A 15,178-nucleotide genomic window follows, 5' to 3' on the forward strand; every position below is an offset into this window, starting at 1 on the left:
TGGCATCACTACCACATGAACTTGACAATCATTCACATAAAATCGCTGTCAATTTCAAAAGAGAAAAAATATATTTGTGGAGTTTTGCAGAAATCTACCTTGTATCTGATCAATGCATTCATTAGCTGTGTAAACAATGAAAAAAAGAGTTTATTTTTTTCAGTTTGCTGATCATATGAACCTGAAAGAGAAAACAGATACACTAGATGACATGAATAGAACTGAAAGTAATCTTGAAAATTGGTAAAACAGTCTTGCAAAAAGAAAAACAAGAAAAAGGAATAAGATTCAGTGAGCATGGACAAGTGTGAGATGTTACATTTGGAAAAAAATAGTCAACTGCACAATTATAGGATGGGATATGACTGTAGCAGATCTATAGAAAGGGTATCTGGGAGTTAGAGAACAATGTGGGTCAAATATGAGCCAAAAAGATTGTAGGGCAAAAATAGAAAAATTTATCTTGGGTAACAGAAACCCTAAAAGCCTCTAAAAGATGTGAACTAGTTCTATCCTCTTTCAGGTCTAGTAATGTGTAAGGAATGATGGAACTTCAGGGTTTGGACCTACTAGTGTGCAGTAATTAGAGATTAATAAAGAGAACTGTGAAAAGAATAAACAGGAGCCTAGAAAGCAAAGCAGTTGAAGAAAGACTGAACAGCTTCTTCAGTTACTGAAATGAAAATTGACTGATTCCTCACTGACTGCAGTGGGAGCTTAGACACCTTGCTTATAAGAAGACATGCCTGCACTATGGACACCTAAATACAGGCATGTGAAGTTTTGATCTGAATCGCACCACAGCAAAATCTTCCCAATATAGCACTGGAGTTGATTGCCTGGAAACTGTGAGGTCTCCATCACTGGAGGTCCTTAAACAGGATTGGAAAAGCCTCTGTCAGGAATGAAGTAGGTGTGTAACTAATCATGCCTCAGGGCAAGGAGGTGAAATAAACCGTCTTTTAAATCCCTCTGGGAAACCGGGACTCAGAGCCTGAAGCCATTCATGCACTTAGATACCTAGATCAAATGTTCCTGTACTTCAACACAGACAGTCATTGAATTAAAATCAGACATAATCCTGGGATCTCCGAATGACTCCCTCCTGGGACCTCCTCTCCTCCGTTGACTAAATAGAGCGAGCAGTGGGAAATCAGCCAGTCGGTAGGTTCAGCAGGCTAAAGCCAGTGCCTGAAGTTAGCTGGATTGAATGGCATCTAATCTCCCTTTGATTTTTTTGCAGCAATATTAACACTTCCATAGCTGTACGTATTGAAGGGGGTGACTGCTTCCCCCCCCCCCCCGATTTAGTACTCTGCATTATTTCGTTGAGTGGTGTCTGATTCTCTGCTACAATGACCCAGCCTGGCTCTTGATAGCTATGCAAATGCTCTTTTATTTCTAGTCAAAAGTTAACAATCTGCTAAAAGAGAGCTCTTGAAATAGGACTCCCAGCTACTGCTTCTTTCCACAATGTTAATTGTAAAATGCATTTAAAACCACTCTGCATCCAAGTTTTTCTCCCTGCAGAACGGACTTACTATGCCACTAATTTCATGGGTATTGTGAAGCGAAGAAGTGTGAAATATTATTCCTGGAAGGAACAGACCCATAAAGATCAATTTAGCATGAGTGCTCTCTCTTTATCAGTGCCACTGACACTACTTTTTTTTTTTATATAGGAAAAGGCAGTTCTATCGCTTGAGCCAAATGGGATTTCCATGTAACACGGTTATGGTGTGAAGTAAAGCTGCACCATAAACAAGTCAAATGGTCCTACCAGTGGCCCAAGGAACTGGGAAGCTACTTTTTCACTGAAATGTTATTCACATCAGTTAGTATCTAGTGTACGAGCGTTGTATCATTCCAGGATGAAGAAGATCATCTTACTGAGTGAGGTGGGGTAGGACTCACCAGTAGATTTGTTTACTACCGAAGTGAAAATACCTACAGACACCCTGGTTGATGGAGACAGCATTTAGTGCATTGACCTGATGAAAAGAAGATGTGTGCAGTAAGAGTACAAGTAGTTGAAAGGCTCATCTCTTCCTTTCCACACTGTTGGCATTTTATAACTCCTACAAACGTAGAATAATAGGCAATCCAGATGCAGTCATGATGTGGCTTATAAAATTTTATTTGTTCAGTACAGGATTGATAATTTTCTTTAACCTTCATTGTTTTCATTGTATTGTACATTGTTTTTAAAATCAACATCAGACTTTCTATCTCCCCTTTTTCCATAGGTAAATCTGGGTTTCAGCATTGGTGAGTTTTAGCAATTATGGGCTATACACAAAGTTTTCTGCAGAAAGACTGAACCTTCCATTAATTTTATTTTCATAAAATGAACGATCTGGTGAGAGTGGCTGCGCTCGAAAGAAGTTGTTTAGGAAATAACATTCTCTAGAAAAGACAGCAGTTAACTTGGTTTTGGGAGATGCAAGATCTTCTCCAAAGTCTTATTTCGTAAATTAACTTTTGATAATGTGCCTGAATAGAATATGATGGACTTTAAACAAAACTTGTGGTAACCTTTACGATGACTTGCTTAGCTGTGATTTCATATGCACGTCCTCAAAATCATTTTCATACTGTTGGTTTGGAGGGTTTGTTTTGTTTTTAATAATAACTATGTATAATCATGGTCAAGGTCCATCTTACTTTTGTCACCTTTACATTTTTATGATATCAGGAAGATAGATACAAAAAGAATGAAACATAAAAGGATGAAGGGACCTTAGTTCTCTTGTATTGCCACAAAGTGTCACCCTTTTCCCGTGCATTGCCTACCTTGATTGCTTTTCTGTAGCTCAGGGAAAAAATGTCTCCTTTAAAGGAGACAGTCCCAAAATGCAGGGACAGAATCAGGGTCTCAAGTTGTGCAAAGTGATATATGTCCATGCAGATCTCTGATGACTGCAATGGAGATTAAAAAAAACCAAAATCAGATAGAGAGACAACACTTGGTGTTTTGATTCGTATGTTGTTCATATTAAGTACCTTTGAAGATCACAACATGGTTAAATCCCTTGATTAGTTTGTTTACGGGGAAGCTTATTTGTCCATATATAATCAATCATCTAGTTTGCATAGATAAAAAAATGCTGTCATTGCACTGTGATTGCATATACTTTGTAGATCTTCATTTCCAGCTGTTCACAGTCAGCTGGGGAAATGAATGAACTGATTTGTGGGTTCTTTGATACCACTGTGTTCGTAATTTGCTGTCGTTTCCCAAGACAGATTAAAATCAGGTGGAACTAGGTTTTGTCAAACATGGAATTGTGGAAGGGAAACTTTCTTCTATGATTGAGTAAGGACCAAGCAGAGTTCCCGTACTACCAAGATTGTAGGAAATGCTCACTGCTGCCAGCTTTACAGGTATACAGCTCTGCCCAAGCAGCTTGCAGTCTAGAAGATGATAAAGACAGAAAGAGAAACAATTTGGTATCCACTGGGTCGTGGGGATATGAACTGGTCCTAGCTGTTGACTCAGCTGTGTACTTGACTAGCCATTACAAATTGCTGTGGTGTGTGATGACTGAGGGTATGACAAAATGTTTGTAGATCCTGACTACAAGACATTTTCTCCTTTTATGAGAGGAAGGACAAAAATTGTTTCTTGAGGAGCTGGAATATAAAACAATTGAAGTTACCATAAATGATACATAAAAGGAAGGGATTGATCTGGTGAAGATTAAAGGAGTTAAGATAACATAAACCATCAAATTTTGTGCGGTTGTGGGACAATGGGTTTAGTGATGTCTTCTCTCATTTAAAATTTGTGCAGGAAATGGAAGCACCACTGAAGACCTCTTGGGGGAATTGATGGGAGGAAAAGATGGCTGCTAGCAGTTATTTTTATGAAGTGCTAGGGTTCATTTAGATCTTCATTGCTGCAAGTACAGTGTGTAGCTGATCGCTGTTATTTACAGTGAAACCTTGCCATTGCCAGAACAACAAAAGGCAGATGAGAAAATCTCTACCTGTAACAGTGGACAAAGAGACACTGCGCATGAACAGAAAGAGTCCTGGGTGATCCAGTTGCATGTGCTCTGAATTATATACAGAAAATGGTGAACATGTATAGGTAGTGTCCAGAGTGAATGCGAGTGAACTATGACCAGGAATAGGGTGATGAGGGAATTATTAGACTCCTGGCACGTCTCCAGAGATGGTCAGTGATATTCAGACAAATAGTCAAGCTCTGGGTACTGCAACCCAGCATGTCACAGTCAAGTTATAATGAAGCATTACTGGACACGTTATGGTTCAACATGCAAGTCACGGCTATGACCAAAGTCTAGCTCTGAAGAGACAAAGATTCTTTCATGATTTCAGTGACTTCCAATACATTGTAACTGTATTTAGCAATATTTTAATCAATGTACTCATTGATCGTGCAGGGTTTCATCAACCACAATGACGGTACTGCACTTCATTTAGATCTGTATCTTTTGATCAATTGATGCTATTATCTAAGAAGGTAAGAGCTGTTACTGAGGGTGGGGGTTTTTATTGTTGCTGTTGTGGTTTTTTTCTCAAAAAAAATCTCTAGAAATCTAATTTCGGTTTGAGAACTCGAGCCCTATGTTAAATTAGGTTGAAATCAACTAACGTTTTCTGAAGTTATATTTGAAAATAGAGAAACAGAGGAATACCCAAAGATCCAGAAGCCTGATTTCTGTGGGAAATGGGCCAGAAGAGAGAAAGCATCTGAAAAATATATCACATTACTGAAAAAAAAAGGACAAAAAAAAAAAAAAGTGTAATTTATGACACTTGATAATATCACAATATCACTTGATAATAAAATGTTTTATGATAGCAAAAGGAAATAGAATTTTGCAGTTTTTAGCAAAAATTAAGCCAGTTGGGTTTATAGAAATGTACTACAATGTTTGATGATGTGAGGGAGATGTCAAAAAATCAGTTTATCACCTATTTAGGACTGAGTAAATACAAGATGTGGGAGAATGTCACCCGGTAAAACCAACATTATCTCCCTCCAATGCACTGACAACTCTGAAACAAATGTTCTTGAATATTTATAGAGCAATATATTAGAAGATAATGCTAAAGACAGGATACTAGCTGGTTTTACCTATGGTCATCTGACCAAATCATTATTAAGAGAGGGAGAACGTGTTTCAAATTTATACCTCTAATAAATATAATGGAAAAAAGGTTAATGTGAAGACACTGATTAGAATGATCTTTGCTGGAAATTTCATGGTAAAGGACTTCAATGTTATCAGAATTTCTTTTTTAAAAACAGAAAATTCCTACTTCTGTTAAATGAACCAAGTATTGGGAATTCTGACACTGGTCTTGAATGACTGAGAACAAAAAAAGTTCTGTTAGTAGAAATTAGAGGTTTCTAAGTTGTGAGTCAACAGGATTTGGTTGCACCTGTTTTGTGAAAGATAATAATGTCTGAAGTAAAACACTGCAGAAAAATGTAATTCTTTTTCACAAAGGTTTTCACAATTCAGCTTCAATTATAGGCAGAGAAAAAAGTTATTCACGTGTGAAAATTATTCTGAAAAAATAATAATAAAAAGAAAAGATGATGATGGAAAGAAATAGCTAGAGCTTATCTTTTTTATTTTATTTTATTTTGTCTTTATGTCTCACTATCTAGAAATATCTTGGTGCATAATACAACACAAATAATAAAACAATCCAAATATGGATAATTTCATTCTGAAAATATTAGAATAACACAACTTTTTTTTTGAACTAATTTCTGACGAGGGAGGAGCTGCAGGAAAATCTGTATCCCACATCATCTCAAAATGATAGCTAGCAGAATATTCTGCCTCCTTCTTTTTAACTGGATGATGAGATTGTATTGTAAGAAGGGATTGTGTTGACTGCCAGGTACTGCATGCTGAGTTTTGGGATGGATCTTAGTCTCAAAGCCTGAACGTGTAGCTGTGGGTAGCTGTACCACATAAAGCTGAATCAGCTACAGACGATGCTTGCTCCGATGTGTGTGCCACACAGTAAGATTTTTAAAACTAACAATGAGAAAAAAAAGCATAGCACTACAACTATCTTTTGAAGTATTGCAAACATACATACTTCAACAGAAAAAAAAGGGCCACATCCAGTGGTTAAATCATTTATCCTGAATGAAGGCAAATTCATTTTATCAATATAAATGCAGTGCATTTGTTTCTAAAGAGACAACCAGTTCCTTGGAGTTTCAATGCATGGACTGAGTTTTGTTAGTATATAAATGTTCTTATTATCAGGTTAGGTATGTAAAAAGAATTCCCTGAGAGCTAGCTGGCATAATAGCCTCTAATGGCTCTCAGAAAAGTTGTGGTTTATCATGTCAGAAATCTGCTTAGGTCTTTGTTGTTAGTTTCTTCCTTCGGGGTATACAATATGAAGGATCACTTTCAAATATGCAGTGATTGATAGCCAGGAATAGAGACCCTAGACACAAAGTGGTTCATAAACGTTGTACCAACTCTGCACAGCAGTTAAATTTCATATTAAACAGTGGTTTAAAGGTAGAGTCCCAACTTGCCTGGTTTAGAACAGAGATGCTTTCCTTTTTTTTTTTTTTTTTTTTTTACACTATTACACTGAAAATACAGATTACTATTGGTGCCTGTGTAAAGCCTTAACCACAAAGCCACAGAGTCAGGTACCTTTTTGGTTATTGCCTCCCTTATGCTAGGAACTTTGCCTTTGGTTGTGGATAGTAGCAAAACTTCAGTAGGAAGAGTTCAGAGAAGCATACCCCAGGTCTGCAAAATAACTCTCTTCTAGGATGTGATAGATGTGGGTTTGACTCCCCTGGGTTTAGGTGAGCCAAGGTAACCTAAGGTAACTTAGGTCTCTAGTTTTCATGGCAAGTGATGTAAACTTGCAGCTGTATTCTTAAAAGTAGGAAGCCCTGCTGCTTGCCAGAAGTGAAGCAGTCATCCACTTACTAATACCTAAATTAGACACCTGATTCCAAGAGGCAATACCAATATGTGAGTCCTAATTTTTGTGTAGGCACTTACCTCAGATCTTCAGATAAGTTCCTAATTCTAGCAGAGTGTAGGCATCAGACATGCTCTTCCTAAAGGCGTTTTTGATTTTCTGTTTATTAATCCAGCCATTCCCTATGACTATTCCTATGACTCTCATTCTGAGATGCCCAATTCCCTCCTTTTGTTGTTGACTGAGCTTAGCTTTTTAATTCTGACTTCTGAGGTTCTCTGGGCTTTGAGCATGTAAAAGTTCAAACCCCACAAATAATAAGCAGAACTATTCATGGCAAGTAAGCAAGAAAAACAAAACAACAAACCAAGTGGTAGAGAGTTTTCTTGTTCACTACCTAATTTTTCTCCTATCCTGATCCAAAATCAGATTGTCTGTAGGAACAATTTGCTAAGAGTCCTTAGGCAAAGTCCTAGTATGTATTTGGTTTCAATCATTCACTTTAGAAACTCCCCTTGCCTTGCGCTGAGCTAGCTTGTCCTTGTCATTTCAGCTCATGTTCCGTCATTTGGCTTAATGTCTTTGGAAGGAGTACAATGCTTTGATTGAAAAAGTCATTTTTATAGTGGGGATGAACTAAATGAACATGGGGGAGGATTCATTATGCTGAGAAGAGCAGGCAGAAGACCTTGACTGTATTTCCTCCTCCCTTCCCATTTTAGGGAGGTTAAAAGGTAGGGAGAACGTCAGTATAGAGAGTTGGAGTAAACCTGCGTAACTATTTTGCTGCCTACACTCAGTTGCAGAGTTGGTTATGAACTCTAAAAAAAGCAAATGCCTCTGGGTTGATGGGGTCAAATTTTTATTTGAATCTGAACTGCTGAAGTTGAGTGTTTTTTCTGGAATCCAGATAGGTGTGGATGCGGAGAATTTCGTTATTATTATTTTTTAAATGTCAGCTCAATTCTGAAGGACAGAATTATCATTTCAGCAAACTATATTATAAATACCCATGAATCATATGCAAAAAGACAACAACCAACTTTGTTCTCTCTTTTCCTCTTAAACCATCCTCTGATGCAGAAAGAGGAGGCTACAGCAGTAGACCAGTGGGAAATTATTTCATTGAGGTGCTCAGGAAAAAGAACAAGACACTGTACAGGTACAAAGTAGAAACTTCTGGGAAAGTTTAAATTGGTAGACACTGGAACCTCATCCTTTCAGGTATGCTTTTGCAAATGCATATATAATCATAAACAAAGTGCTGGCAGATAGGATGCAGGATCCAGCACTAAGTTACATGATTTGGCTTTCCTGAAGGCTACGCTGAACTTAGCTAAATTCAGATGAATTCAGATCTATAGCAGAATAAGTGTGAAATGGGTCAGAACTTCATTTCACATAATAGTCAGATATTCCTGCAAAGCATGAGTCTCTAAATTGACTTGGTGAGCTCAGAAGAGTGAGCTTTCTCCCTTTAAATCTGTTGTACTTACCATATTTACCTTCACACAAATACAGCTTAGGTTTTGGGTTTTTTTTTAAATTCTACTTCTAGCCTTGATGATGCCTTTTAATATTTCACCTACTAATAGCAGAAAAAAGTGGGAACAGAGTTCTTACTTAAAACGTACATTTTGCGGAGATGTCTTCAAAATCAGTGTGATAATGTGAAACAAGCTGCGACAGAAAATGGAGGTCATTGCAAAGCTTGCTATTCTCTCTTCCTTTCAGAAAGCACGTTCTTTTGCTCCTGCCTTCCCACTGTATGCACAGCAACCATCACAGATGGATCAAGTGGTCAAAAGGTCTCACCACCTTTCAGCGAACTGTTAATTAACAGCGTATTAGTGTTCTCAGTCAGACAAACAGAAGAAAACATTGTAAATAGTGAAATACTTTTCCCTTTTGACTACCCTACATGGGAAGTCATTTACAAACGGCTAAGCAGAAGGCCAGCTTTTTGTGAAGGTTCAAAATAGGGCAAAACCTCAGAGCTCTGAATTCACAGCAGGAGACCTTCATCTTACAGCCACTCTGTCCCAGCATCTTTTATGTGTAAACAGCAAGCACGAATTCTTAACTAAAACAAAACGCTACACTGCATGCATAATTCCTCCCTTGGGGAGTGGAAAAGAGAGGACAAATTACATGTGACAGATGTTAGCTACATCACTTAACACACTACTGAAAGGCATTCAGGATATATCAGAAAGGTATAGTGTAATGTTGAGAAGTACCTGAACAAGATCTGAATGAGAAACTTGACATACAAACCCTGGAAGAGCACAATACTATTATGGTTATCCTACTACTGCTTCCCAGAGGAGTTTATTCAGAGCTGACATATGCTTTCATTCAGGTCACTGCACTGTGTCATGGAGATATAGGTTTTTGGATAGTATGAATGTAGGCTATGCTTCATCTACAAAATCGTCATGCTCCCAGGCCCTGTTTGGTACAAAAAGCAGATTCAGTGAGAGACTAAGACATCTAGGGTGAGATGTCTACTTCTGTACCAGATATGTAAGTTCCCACTATACTCAAAGGAGCTCTAATCAGTCATTGGAGTCTGGATAATGATTTACACGAGTGTAGATGTTTATTTTAGGGGTGCTTGAATTGTGCCTTAGGCTCCACTAATTAGGTATGCTATTCAGTTACCTAAAAATAGTCATGTGGTGCCATCTGAGTTGCTCTGATATAACCCGCCTGCCCTACAGATGCTGCTTCAGAGTTATAGGGGTCTCCTGTAAACCCTTAGTCAAATCTACCAGTCCCAGATGGATGTTTGGGCAACTGAATGAAACCCTAGCTGCCCACTGGCTATAACAGAAACTAAGATTCCTTGCTTATGTGTTGGCATCCTCACACAGACATCTACATGTAAGGATGTCGAGGTAGAAATGAATCTTATCTCTTCTCTCCCTACACCAAGACACAGACACACCTCTGCCCCATCGTTTCCTTACACCTCAGGTTTCCACCAAATAAAACTTGGGCCCACAGAATGGGAAAGGAGCACTGCTGAGGGACAAGAGGTGTCTGGCACTGCTGAGGGACAAGAGGTGTCTGATTTGCCTGACAGTGGGGACCAGGATGAGTGGATGCCAAGCACCTACAGGCCACTGTACACGTAGCCTAGCAGATTACACAGGGTAGATGAGAAAAACCAAGCAAATATGATGAGGAAAGAGCCTGAGAGTGCCGAGACAAAGTTGCCACCATCAAATGGTTAAAAGAAAGAAGTGAACTATAAACTGATCACAGAATATTCTTTTATGTCTACATTAGTATTTCTTGATAAACATTTCATGAGTCTTGATGCACACGTTGCACACAGTGGTATTGTGTGCTTTGCCTGCTTTTTTTACAACATGTTTTACCCAACATGTGCTTATGTTACCTAAAATCTGTTTCAGCTGTGCATACACTACAAAGTAGTATTTTCCTGTAGTTTATATATACCTCATTTAGTGAGTTAAAGTCAGTAATACATACCTCATATGCTTTTCTTACAGCAAGTAGAAAACATACGGATTGAATTTGTTAATTGTCACCATGACTGGTTGGAGAAGTAATATTGAATAGCTTCACTACATTGGTTTAAGACAGGGGTCATGATCGTAATGTCTATGAATTGCATAAAATCCACTGGAGCAATTCAGACCTGTTGTGGCCTGCTCTGTTCTCGCCAGCTGACTGATATAAAAAAGGTGGATGGGAGTGAGTTTCATGAATTACGCTGGTTGTGCCAGTTTGGCTGTATTCTTTCTGTATTTCCTTGGCTCATGTGCAACAGGGCTAATTCTTCCCAGAATTGTCCAAACATTGGACATACATTGTATGAGCAGTACTGTTTATCCGGTTAAATGTTGTGCAGTAGGGTAGCATTAGACCTACTGTACACATGTAAGTGTAAGTGTAAGGTCAGGTGGCAGAGGAATTGCTGATATTATGCTTCTCCCTTGCACTGGAGAAAGGTGTATGATTGCCCAGAAAAGTTGAAAATATTTCTTGGGTGATTAGAGCACAGCAGTCATTTCTGTCTATAAATTTCTCACAGAGTAAGTGACTATTGCTTGACTTTAAGTCTGTACTCTGATGTTCTTCTCTGAAAAACTAAAATAATAATATCGCTCTACTATCTCTCAGGGCTGTCATCGTGACCTTGAAGTCCAATTTAGAAGGAAAAAGGCTCCAAACCTCATCTGGCTCTTCCTGAGCATTTCTCTACTTTAGCCATCATATATTTCTACTTAAAATGAGCTGGTTTCTTCCCCTTGTTGCTCTTTCTAGATGGGCAATGGGAGGAAATGACTGTTTGTATGTACTTGAGAAGTAGCAAAATGTCTATCTACAAAATGCTGCCTCCATTGCAGAGAATATTTTTCCCCTTTGTAACACTAGCTGCCCTATGAAATAGCAACAGATTTGAAACTGCCCTTTTAATATGACTAAACCCTGCTATTGACTTCAGACACTGTACTTTGATGGAAGAAAGCAACATATTTGGAGTATTATCATGCTGTTGTAAGTGTGGGAGCAACTAATATCTCCAGTGGACTTCCCTGTGCATTCTTCTTTTGGGTGTTCACAGAAGGCTTCTACGAAAATAATTTTGCAAACTCTTAACTGAGTCTGTTTTGATTTCTTCAGGTGAATTGAAGTGGAATGACAATAGCAGGAAAGTATCTACTGGCAGCTCATAAACCAGATTATGTTTGAAACCTGCTTCTGTCTGCTGTTTGCCTTCCTGTAAGCATAGGGAGGATGAATCTATTCCACCATGTCAAAGCAAGGCTTTAGCGATATCTGCAGCTAAAAAAGTGATCAGGAAAAAAATATGAGAAAATAAGAAGTCACTGATTGGAGAATAAAGGGCTAAAGGGCTTAGGTATGTTTGAATCATTTCCACTAATAAAGTTCCTAACTACTTCTCCCTAATACAGGTGATTCACTGCCACTCGACTTTTCAGCACCATTAATGCCCAGTTTAAAATATCCACGAGATGGATTACTGTACTAAATACTTTACAGTACCGGGTTTACGGTCAGGATTTAGTGGAAGGCTCCTTTCTCCTATAAATCATGCTATGAATATTGATTGTGGTACGTTCTACTTATCTAAAAGTTTTATGAGGCTTTAAAAAAAAAAAAAAAAAAGTACTGACTCTGTTTTGGTGGGAAAGATCCTTTCCCAGAAACTAATCTGAGGAACATCTCTAATATATGCCAGTTCAGTCTTTATATAGTTAAGAATGACTTTATAACAAAGTGCTGCCAGTCCAGACCAATTTATTATATGCTATACAAGTGTTAAACTGCCTTAAATCAATAGTTAAGAAGACAGGAGAGTGCTTGGGTGTAATAAGTCATCATTTTAATGAAATATAGATTATTCCAAGACTATTAAACAAGTGGTTGGTGTCAGGAAAATTGTTCACTTTTTCAATGCTAAACAAAACCATCTGTTTTAATGGAGTAAAATCAATAAGCAGCTGAGACCTGCCATGTAGCTTGAATGCCTAAGTAAATGTATAGTTAGAACTGCCCATTGATAAGTAGATGGGTTACTGCTTGCACGTCCTGGTTACTAAATCTGATTAAAGGAAATGGTTTAGGGGGAGATGAAAAAAAAAGGAAGAAGCAGAAAAAAACCATTTTGAGTTAACCACTTATTTTGCTTGACAGACACTTTCCAATCCTTTTTTCAGAAAATATTTTCCAAACTGCATAGATATTGGGGGCTGAGGATAATTCAGGAATGGGGGAACTATTGCAATTTAGCAGTTGAATTGAAGGAAACTTAGGGAGCCCCAAGAAAAAAGTAATTTAGAGAGTTGCCTCAGGTTACAAATAATTGGTTTCCAATAATGAGCACAGTTTTACTTAATGTTTTCAGGATTATCTTAAAAGAAAAAAAAAAGTCTAGAAATATAGCAGAGTTGCAAACTCACATCCCATCCATCAAAGAAAAAAAAGTCCATTCTACATCAGGATGAAATCAAAGCCTTTAGCTCTTATTCTGTGAAAATACCTCTTTGGACAAGAACTCGGATAGCCAGAGTGCTAAAGCAGGCTGGAAAACCCAGGGTGAAGTCTCTGTTGAAAAAATAAGCCTTATATTTAGGGATGTTTGTCATGGAGGCTTTAAGCACTTCGATATTTTGTATTTTCAATTGAATTTATCTCATTTTCTCTCTTTATAGAATAATTAAAAATTCACTTAGGTAAAGAGAGATTTATTTTACAATATGGAATTTAGGGCATTCAGCTAGAATGTAGAAGACTTTAATCTGAATCATATTAAGCAGAAACTTGAAATGAGGTCTCTCATGGCTCAATACACTGGCACTTGGGCAGTTAGCTAATCACAGGACTTCTTTGCTTTGATCATTTCTATCATGAGGCTGAGAAAATTCCCAGCGCTTTCCAGTGTTGCCTGTTCTTCATAAAATTTCCATTTGGAAAAATCAGAATTTTTCAGTGAAAGCCTAACTCCAGATTTCTCATCTTAGTCTAGCTATAGTTCACTAAATCACATCCCATCCTGTTTTTTCCACCACCAGCTTCTGTTGACGCTGCCTGCTAGTAAAGCATGAATAAGTCTCAGAGTTGCTATCACTTGGCAAATTGCAACTCCTGAAGGTACACAACTGAAAAACTCCTAAAAAGGCAGCCTTAGGCAAACGTCTCTATCTTGGCCCATTGATTTATATTCATATTACAATGGGGCATTAATTCATGAAATGTGTTAGGTTCCCTTTGCAGCTGGTTGTCTCTGAACACAGTTCAAAAGCAGCTCCTGACTTGAAGGAAAACTAAGATTTTTATAAAATATGCTTGAAGGCAAACACCCTGAGTTTTGAGACGATTGTTAATGTTGGTAGCTAAAGGCACCTATCTTGCAACTCATTTGCTTAAATATAGACATCTAGTGACATTTGATATGTCCTAAAATATTCCACCTCGCCACCCAGTGACTGGTCATTGATGCAGGAATAATAATTCTCAACAGGAAGAGTATTCCTTAATCTAATGCAACCAGTGAATGGACATTGTAATGTTGCTCTTTTAAGCAAACCTGGAAAAGTCTCTCCATACAGTCCAATTAGCGTGTTTAAGAGATCACTTTAAAAGAATAGTTCCAGGAAAGTCAAGAAGACATGACCTTCCATAACACTTTTTCTGCTTTTTCAGTTATTGATGAAATGAATATAAAGCAGTACATAAACACATAGCCAAACAGCTCTTTTCTTTCTTTCTTCTTTCTATTTTTTCCCTTCCATAATGTATCACTATATTTTTAAATTAAGCCCAGCAGGTAGGAAGATCCTATACCATTTTCAAATAAGATCATTTGTCCCTGCATTACAGCATGTTTCTTTTATATGATTTCTTTCTGGGCTTAGCCCTGCTGCTTTCTGAAAGATGAGTTAAAGATCCTTCGGAATAAATCCTAATGACTGCCTAAGTAAATGCTTTCTACAGAGATGTGTGCAGTTACATTTTGCTTTTTCCTGACATCTGAGACATCCTTATCCTGCGACATGGATTTTTTTTTTTTCTCTTTTCTTCTGACATTTTCTCTCATTAAAGGCATTTTACTTAAACCTGATTGACTTCAGCAATAATGGCATCTTGAAAAAATAAAGATGACAAAAATACATTGCTCAAATTTCATATGCCAGTAGGTACAGATTGAATACAGGAGACAAAGTTGTGCCACATGTTTATGTAAAGAATAAAGATAAAACTTCTTGTTTTTCCATCATTTACCATTCTCAAGGACTGGGCAAAAACTCTTTTAAGAGGACAAAGCTGATAGTAAGGGAATTAAGCAATAGTAAGGATAGTAAGCACAGCCAGCTCTGGGGCTGGGAGAGGTAACTGAAGAACCCCAGTACCCTTTTAGCTGCAAGAAGATAATCTGCTGCAGGCTGTGCACGCAGAAATCTATTCTTTGAAAATTACATCTTTTCCCTGTGTGTTTTCTTGCAGAGGCTCCATGCTCTGAACCAAACCAGATCAGATGTTTTGAATGAGACAGAACTGGTTAGGGTACTCAGTTTTTCCTTATTACTCTGCTTGGCTGGAGAAAATGAGGGTAAATTCTTGTTTCACAGCTGTCATCAATTACTAGTTTCTTTACAGAGTTCCGTCCTGGTTTCAGCTGGGACAGAGTTAATTTTCTTCCTAGTAGCTGGTATAGTGCTGCGGTTTGGAA

Source organism: Gymnogyps californianus, chromosome 2, assembly GCF_018139145.2.
Source record: "Gymnogyps californianus isolate 813 chromosome 2, ASM1813914v2, whole genome shotgun sequence".
NCBI lineage: Eukaryota > Metazoa > Chordata > Aves > Accipitriformes > Cathartidae > Gymnogyps > Gymnogyps californianus.